At 45.1% G+C, this 7305-nt stretch overlaps 1 pseudogene; it reads left to right on the plus strand.

The window, feature by feature from the left end:
- Positions 1-43: 43 nt before the first annotated feature.
- Positions 44-310, plus strand: LOC105989654 (annotated as a pseudogene).
- The last annotated feature ends 6995 nt before the right edge of the window (positions 311-7305 follow it).

Raw genomic sequence — 7305 nt, forward strand, 5'->3', positions numbered from 1 at the left:
CGCTCGCGGCTGGACCTCCCCGCCGCCGGCCCCCAGCTGGAAGATGGCTGCGCGCCCCGCCGCCGCCCTCGCCTGGTCCCTGCTGCTCCTGTCCTCCGCGCTGCTCCGCGGCGGCTGTCGGGCGCGCTTCGCCGCGGAAACCAACTCAGAGGACGACGAGGAAGAGGCGGTGGTTTTCCCCGAGTCGCCTCTGCAGAGGGCCACGGTGATGGTGGCCGTCCTCGCCCGCAACGCTGCGCACTCGCTGCCGCACTTCCTCGGCTGCCTGGAGCGGCTGGACTACCCCAAGAGCAGGATGGCCATCTGGTGAGCGCCGCGGCGGGGTCCGGCCGCGGGGGGCCGCGGGGAGCGGGGACCCCCCACCCCTCCCGCCTGCGCTGCTCCCGGGCCCACCGAGCGGGCTGGGGAGGCGCGGGGCCGCGTGCACGCCGCGCGCTGGTTCGGGAACGTCGGTGCCCCTGCGTGGGTAGGTGCTGTGCGCCTCGCGTGGCCCCGGTCCTTCTGACACCGCTCCCACCCCCGGGGGCTGGAGGAGGACTTTTCAACTCTCGAGGTTCCTGCTCTCTCCCCGGCTCTGGAGAGAGGAGATGGGTGCCCGGAGCCCCCTCCTCCCCCACAACTGACTAGCAGCCGGGTCCACTGAGGCTGGGGCGAGGGAGAGTGCGCGGCCCTGATTTCGCTGTGGAGTCGGCCCAGCCCCGCAGGCTATCCCAGCTAGGTATCCTCCGGGCTCAGAGGCGACCCCAGGGCATCCCGTGCTGGGGCGAGATGAAGCTGCCCTTGGGAAGAGAGCCAAGTTTTTCTCCGAATGAAACGCCCGTGCTTGCCGGATCGGGGACCAGAGAGGGGAGCTCCCCACTCCCTCGGCGACCCTCAGCCCAGGCGGGCACCTGATTTTAGAAATCCAAGTAGCAGAGGCAAGAAATCGGCCCGGTCGTTGTGGGCCCCCCAACGGGCTATCCCCTCCCCTCCCCCAGGCGGTCGGAGTCCAGGTTCTCCCGGAGCAGGTGTTAGCCAGGGGAGCGCCCCATACCGTATCCTTAAAGGGCGGTGGGCAGCCAAGGGAGTGAGGATAAAGACAGCCCGCAGCGGGCGGGAAGGGCAGGCTCACCACCCAGCCCGAGGCGAGGGGCAGAGCTGGGAAATAGTGCAGCACTATGCGCACATGGCCTCACCGTGCACCGCCCTGCGTGACAGCCTCCACGCAGGGAAGTGGGCTGCTGCAGCCAGCTTTCAACCACGAGAAAGAGTCTATTTGTTGTTTTAATCATTTCCCTTCCAAAAGAAAACTTGAAAAAAAAAGTCTCTTCGTTGTGGTTGTGGTAACAGTACTGAGATTTGAACTCAGGGTCTCTTACTTGCTAGCCAGGTACTCTACCACCTGAGCCATACCTCTTATTCTTCTACAAACTGTCTGCTCAGGCTGACTTCAGGCCGAGATCTTTGAATCAAGTAGCCAGGTATATGACAGGTGTAAGACACTAGAGCACAGAATAAACTTGAAAGAGAAATACTCTGATCCTCGCTTTTACAAAGAAAGAAAGGGAGATTTGTTCAGTTCAATAACTCACTCAAAGGTCACAGAATTAATAAATGATAAAACTAGAATTTGACCCCAAACTTGCCCCTAAAAACTGCCAAGAAAATTGTAATTATAGGCTTTATACAAACCTATAAATTAGGAAAGTGGAATTGTTTATCAATAGTTTGATACGTGATTTGGGTCAAGTTGTTTGGAATTCATAGGCATCTATTTCTCCATAATAAAATGAGAGAAAATTGAAATTAATGAAAAAATTCCTTCCAGCTCTTGAATTCCATAGACTTTATAATACTATTAGACTCAACCAATCAATGACTTTACCTCCTAACTCCCCTGAGTATTCCAGTATATGTTCCAGGATGATGTTGTTCTATTTAAATGGGTAGCATTCTACTTCTGCATTGATTGTTGTGGTCTATTTCCCTTACCTTGGTTTATGTTCCATGTCACTGTCCCTTATGATCACAGAGTGAGGCAGTGAGAAAGCTCGAAGAGCTTAGGTAAAGGCGTAGCCAGCCCCCGAGTTACTCACTGAAGACTCTCCTTTGAAAATTCTTGATTCTGTCTTAGAGTGAATCATTTATTAGGTACTAACAATTTTAAAATGTCAGTTTCTAAGTAGTCCCTTCCAGCTCTTAAAGAGATGTTCATCAACTGAACAACAACAACACAAGTCGAACAAAAGCTGGCTCCTTCTAGATAAAAATGGCTTTTCTTACTGGTAGTGTAAGGTGATCTAAATGACATTTATACAGAAGGTTTTCTAGATCTGATTGGTCTTGTGTGGCCATGGAAGGCTTCTAGAAGAGTTGATACTGAGGTTGGACTGAGTTTTGAAGGATGAAAGGAGTCAGCTAAAGCCTGGAAAAGGAGGGCACTACAGGGAGAGAAAAAAATGCCCAGGACATCAGCTAGAACTTCCACTGAGGGGAGTGAAAGCATTTGACTGGTTTAATGACTGTGGGTCTCCAAACTCATATTACTCATCAGGTCTCTGTGGAAATGTTGATTTTTAGTCTAGCACTAGATGAGTTTATGACTGGGAAGATTATGGGCTCTAACCCTCTGAGGTGAGGTGGCATTTTGGGATGTTACTCTTTTAACGGGCTTACATCAGTTGCTTATTCCTGGTTCCTGAAACTCAATCGAGATCCATTCAACATTCCATGTTGCTAAACTGTCTACTTAACAAAGCCAGCACAATGCAAATGTCAAAAATGACTGTGAGCTTCTGAGACCTTTACAACAGAACATTGTTGCCTCCAGAGTCTGGATGCCAGACTCAGTATCTCAATATCACACTCAATGCAAACATTCTTCTTCATCCACTTACCTCTACCAAGGGCTGGAGAAATGTCTTCTTTTCTAGATCATTCAGGATCAAGAATCCCCCCCCCCTCCCCAGGTTATAGGATCATTGAAAGGCCTGGCTCCTGGGTCCCATATAAACATTTAAAGAAAAGTACCAAAAAGAGATATGATTGACTGATGTTGGAGAAAAACTGCAATTATTTCAGCATCAAGTTTGATTTGCATTGGATTGAACACCGGGAATTTGTAGTTTAGAGATGCTTTGTACCAGCAAAAAGCAAAGTAATTTTACAGTTATCTGTCTGATCTCAAAATCCACTGAACTATTTGCTTTCCTTAAAATATTGAAAATCTATGTAGACAAACTAAGGAAGATAGGTCCATAGCACTAATTAGAACATGCAGCAAGTTTATGAGAATGGCTACTGACTTGAGTGGAAGGCATTGGGACATGACAGTGGACATCAGTGGCTTCTCTTTAATTCAGTGGAGACATGAACAAATAGCCTTTAGCAAAAGAGGGAAGTTTGACCTCATCCTTCTTCACAAAGCTATGATTTAGGGTAGCAGGGCCACATACTAGGGGACTGAAAAAAATGGAGCATGGAATAAAGAAAAGTCCTTTGCCTTCAAAGATGTTAAGTTTGCCATTTGGACAGCCTGCATTGCTTGTGGGGGAGACATTTGGATTTACAGAGCCTATGCAATCCCAAGGCAGTAGCTGCTATGTAATTACAGAACAATTTGGACATTTCATTTGGTGGAGTCTATACTGAATTTTATTCTAATGTATACTAAATGGAGAACTAGTTTTTGATCATTAAACCCTGTGATGTGTATTCTGTTAACATCAACATAAACCATCATGAGCTTCTACTTGTTCTGGGGAGGGGTCTAGATCCCGTACATTGTCCTATATTTTGTCTCTGCATTCTTGAGAATTATCTTTTTTAATACATATTTTTATTGTAAAGATACCGTACAAAGGGGTTACAGTTACATGAATAAGGTAATGAGTACATTTCCTATTGAGCATTGTTACCTACTCCTTTGTTTTTCCCCTAACATCCCTTCCCTCCCTACCTCCCCAACTCCTCCCTCTCTTGCGAATTATCTTAAATTGGTCTCTTCTTCATTGCCCAACGAGTAGCATTTTGATGGATGTTTAACTGGATACACTAATAATGTAAGTGTGTTTATAAAGTTTTCCAAACTACTATTGGTGAGAATGATGTCATATTTTATCACCATACTGTCATTAAAGGTGTTATGTTGTCCCTATACATGGATGAAACCGTAGATGATTCTTTAAGCCTCTTCTGACTGTTAGTCTGTTTTCATCACCTTTCTCCTCTTTTTCCTTATGGTTCCCGACCTGATGGTTAATAATGGAGGAGAGAAGTGGAAGCTTAGATTCAGACACACTACAGCTCCACTTTGTAGAATTTAGGCATATCTATGAACCTCAAAAAGAAACTATTTAACCTAAAAATGACCAATAATAACAACTACCTCAAAGCATGGTTATAACAAGTAGATGAGAGAGAATATATACGTAGTCTTAGCAGAAATGCTACTAAGTAAAAGAGAGTTGCAATTTCCTATGAGTCTCTTTTGTCTCATCATCACCTTTCTCTTTCTGAATGGAGTCTGAAAAAAAGTACTGAACTTTGTTAGTGTGTACAACTAGCACATATTAATCTTAAATAATATAAAATACAAAAATGCTCAAAAGTAACTCCATTCGTTCATTCCCTTCCTTCAAACAAAAGATTACCAGGTGTTCCTAAGGAAAGCTGACATTGATGGAGATGCTAATAACTGATTTTCTCCAGTCAGCAAGCCTCAGTGGGAGGGACCATTACATTTCTCACTCTCTCATTTTATACAGGAGGAAAATGAGGCATGGAATGTGCATGTATCTAGCCTGAGGTCACAAACAGGTGGATCAAAGATGCACCTGGGCAGCTGTCACACACACAGTACATATGGTCTGTTTAAGATCAAGGAAGGAACAATTATTTCTGGAGGTATGGCTCAAGTGGAAGAGAACATACCTCGCAAGTATGAAAGTCCTGACTTCAAATCCTAGTACTTCCTACCTTGCTCCCACCTTCTAGAAAAAGGATTGAGTGCCAACATTCACACCTGTAATCCTAGCTACTTGGGAGGCTGAGATTAGAATATCTTGGTTCAAAGCCAGTCTGGGCAAGAAAGTTTGTGAGACTACAAGTGGAGCTATCCCTCAAATGAAGAGTGCTGGCCTTAAGGGAAAAAGAGCTCAGGGACAGTTTCCACACCCTGAATTCCAGCCCCAGGACCAGCACAAAAAGGAAAAACAAGCAAAGTTCCTGCCTAACGCACAGCAAACCCTGTGGATGAGATTTCACACCCGAGTCCTGCCCCAACAAACAAACAAAAAACAAAATGGAAAACAGCAAGCAAACAGCAGCAACAGCAGAACAGGAAAATAATATAGTAGCATCATTATAATTGCATGCATAGCAACCCTGGAGAAGAGTATAATGCAGTTGCTGACTGCATTACTATTCCACACCCTATATTCTTTGTGCTCTTTTAGCTGTCAAAAAAATCCACAGTAAAGGGTCTCAAGTTTGTGCATTTATTTTCATTTTTACTTCCTTTTCCGTCCTAAGAACACAGGACAGCTTAGAATATGCCAGCAAGATCACACTGGTCATCTGGGGACAAGGGGAGCCTCATGGCGTGGGTCAGCCCCAGAACAGGTGCTTACAGTCAAAACCCACCTCCTCCACCTTCCCTCAGGGGCTGAGGTCATCTTTTCATTATTTGTCTTGTGCCTTGAAAGGACTGGGAGGCTTGCTCATGGCTGGTTCATTTGGAAAAAGTCACTTAATTGGTGAACCTCAGTTTTCTTTCTGTAACCAAAAGGAAATGAGCTGGAATTGTGGTTCTCAGTGTGGCTGCTAACTAGAAGCATGATGAAGTCTGAAAATTAAGACCAATGCCTGAACTCATCCCAGGTCAATGAAGTGTGCATCTGTGGAGTAGAGCCAGGGCAGTGAACATCCTCCAAAAACACTCAAGGGGAAATCACAGTGCACAGTCAGGTTTAAAAAGCAGTGGGCCACCAAATAGTAAAGTACTAACATAGTAAAATGATCATATAAACCATCCCAGGAAGATTATTAGGGCTGAACTAGATAAAGCATACTAAGCACTTAGCACCCTAGCCTGGCATGTAAAGTTCAACAAATATTATGGCTATAGCAAAGTATGGATTGAATGGAATGAATATGTTGGAATCATAAAGGGCAGTCATTATGAGCTCAGCAGTCAGGAGAGGTTTTTAAGGTATGGCTATAGTCGATCAGGAAACAGAGAATGATTATGATGGTGTGATGGCAGCTGCTAGCCACACTGCATGGTCATTTAAAAGGTAGAATTTAAGCATAGGATTACTTGAAGTGGGGAACCACAGGCGTAAGGGAGGGGCAAAAGAGGAGAAGAGGGAATAGATTATCTTTGTATACATGTATGAAAATATAATTGAACCCATTTGTTCAGTAAAGATATAAGTACATTAAACTAAAAAAGCCATACATTTACAATTAAAGAAAAAACAAAAAACATTGGGCCAGATGTTCTCCAGGGTGCTGTCCCAATCTAACATTATTCCTCCTTCATGAGGGTGACCACACCTGAAGAACTTTAATAAATCATAATTCTGGGCCCTTAGTGCAATGTTAGATCTTTTGGGATCATGTGTAAAAGTTAAAATATTCTAGAAAGCTATACTACTTCCAAAGACTGTTTGCTGAGTGCTGTCTTCTTTGGAAGCAATGTGCTGATGAAGACTGACCAGCCATGGAATGTGGTGATGGGAGGATTACCCTTGCAGAAGCACGTATTGGAATGTCTCATGAAGGGCCCAGGGCACCAGGTGTAGCAGCAGCCACCGCCAGGTCTTCCTTTGGCACAGATGGCTGCCCCGTGGTTAAGGGAACCACACATATCAAGGCTTCTAAAGCACAACCAGCCAGGCTCTGGTCAGCCCAGCGGCCCTTCCCACAGTATGTATTTTGGTGTGTTGCCCAGCTTAGCTTTTACACTTTCTATTTCATACTGATGCAGGGTCTCTCATTATCTCTGGATATTGAATTCCTGATGCTACTTTTAATGGTTTGAGAGTGTAGCTTTTTTTTGTGTCTGGATTTGAATAAATAGTACTACCTTTGTCCTATGGTCTTAACACAGCTTCAAAGTTTTGACCTGACATCAAAGACACACTAGATCCTCCTTTCTTAGGCACTGGATTTCAGCAATGCCAGCAGGTGACTGGAAGTTATAGTCCCACTTCTGGGCCAATTTTCTGTCTCTCCAAGAACATTAGATTCTATCCTGCCAAGTCCTCTGTGCTAATGCTCTGAATCCTGACTGTTCTTCATAAGCCTATGCAAATACAGACC

Source organism: Dipodomys ordii, unplaced genomic scaffold (genome assembly GCF_000151885.1).
Source record: "Dipodomys ordii isolate 6190 unplaced genomic scaffold, Dord_2.0 Scaffold57, whole genome shotgun sequence".
NCBI classification, from domain to species: domain Eukaryota; kingdom Metazoa; phylum Chordata; class Mammalia; order Rodentia; family Heteromyidae; genus Dipodomys; species Dipodomys ordii.